This window comes from Hippocampus comes, unplaced genomic scaffold (genome assembly GCF_001891065.2).
Source record: "Hippocampus comes isolate QL1 unplaced genomic scaffold, H_comes_QL1_v1.1 scaffold216, whole genome shotgun sequence".
NCBI lineage: Eukaryota > Metazoa > Chordata > Actinopteri > Syngnathiformes > Syngnathidae > Hippocampus > Hippocampus comes.
In genome coordinates, this window is record NW_017805143.1 from 136,914 (window position 1) to 139,136 (window position 2,223).

Sequence of the window (2,223 nt, forward strand, 5' to 3'; positions counted from 1 at the left end):
CTTATGCACACATTTCAACATGTATTTAGTTCAGGTTGACATCCTGAAGCCTAAATGAACATTAATTTGATCATACAACTCATTCCTATTGTCAGGTTTATACAATCTGACACTTAGGAATAAAACACAAGGAGGAGATAGGAGACTCAATTCTGGTACCAGGAGGGAACGAGGAGAACCGTTCGGTTTCAGTTCTCGGCACGTCACCCCTAACGATCTCCTCCTTCGCCCCCTCATTTATTTGGAAATCTACTACATAGGTGCGTCCAACCTAAAGGGGTGGGGCTGTTGCACACACACTGAACTTGTTTGACTATGTGTGTATGTGAGTGTAAATTACGTACATGTGTGCAATTGTTACAAAAAAATCACGTTGCAGCTGGTGTTGATGGCTCCATTCACTGTCCAACCTTGCTCCTGTTTAGTCTTAACACTTATCTCTTCCCAACCACGTCCTCGGAAAGGTGGTTGCGTTCCACACAGTGCACTAAGCATTCTTGATTAGAAATGTCAATATATATGAATAAAAAGGATTATAAATGTGAGACCATAATGATTAATATATAATGATTAAGAAGCATTATATCTTTATTAGAAGCACAAGCGTTCTTCATTGCAGGCATAGTCAATTAATGATTGCAGGCATAAGCGTTCATCTTTGCAAGCATAATCAATTTATCATTCCAGGCATGAGCTTTCTTCTTTGCGAGCATAATCAATCAATCAATCAATCAATCAATCAATCAATCAATCAATCAATCAATCAATCAATCAATCAATATCAAAATAATAATAATAACATTCATAATAAGCGAATGTACAATAACTAAAAATAATCAATCTATCATTCCCCCCTGTATATCTTACATTTGCTCATATCATCACACAGAACCTTCCTGACGGACTTTATTCAGTGGAGTCATGCATATGCAAACATAGGTAGACCCAGGGGTTGAAAAGAAAGAGGTTATGATCAGATCAACAATGAGACCGAAAAAGAACCCAGGAAACGACGGTAAACATCGTCCACGACATCCTGATACCTAAATGAAAACAAGTCACCATAACTCGAGTTGTTTTCCACATCAGAATCACTGCCATCCCAAAAGCAACAGCAGAGGGTACATTCCATTCACTTTAGACATCGTGGGCGCCATAACCGTAGTGATAAATTGGATAAGCAGAGCTCTTGATACAGGGACCGCAGCAAATCCACACAATGTCGAGATAGCTGAGAGAAAAGAATTTGAAAGATTAAGACATAACACACCAGCATGTTACGCTACAAAGGTCTTACTCCATAACTCTGATGACAAGGGCGTGGTCACGCCGGAATGATCCGGTTCGGTGTGCGGGGCCCTCAGGGCGTGGTTGAACAGCATCGTTCACCACAAACCGCACACGCTCGATTGGCCTCAGCCAAGAGCACATTGACCGCTATGCGGTCCCGGAACACCATCAGAGAGGTGACTGTCAATTGTTTTACTTTCAATCGCCAAAAAAGGCTTCCTCAGTATAATTTGCAAGCTTCTTGACACTGTAGTGGAGGTAGCAGATCCCGTCAGCACGTTTATAAAAATGAATTCCCACGTTGTAGTGGATGTAGCAGATCCCGTCAGCACGTTTATAAAAATGGATCCCCACCGTGCAGCAACCTGATTAACCAATTTATACTCATCTGGTATGCCACGAGGAACTTCAATTACACCAACGTCGGTGGAATCTCAAATATCCTCTCCCGTGGACAGAAACATAGTCATTGGTAAAGCAGTGACACCAATGCGCAAACACCTGTGACAACCCTTAAAGTAGAGCTCTTTCGTGATTTTTCCCAAAGAAAAAGAAAAACTCTCGGCCGCGATAATCATCATTTGCCTTCAAAATCGGTAGAAGTACACTACTGCATTACATTGTATCCACATTAACATAAAATAAAAATAAAATAGCAAAAGAAAGAAATATAGTTCAACTTTCAGCAGAGAATAACTATACGAACGTTGGGTTGTTTTCTTTTTTTCTTTTACCATAAAAGAAAAGATCCGAAACGCGTAAAATCACCTAAAAAATGTATTCAAAATCCGTATCTGAACCTTTATGACCAAATTAATGCACCGTTTGAACTAGAAATAAATCAATAAACAGTAATCAATTCAAATTCAGCCCATTAACATCAACCAAGGAGCAGAAAACATAAACCACTTTAACCTCCAAAACAAAACCAAA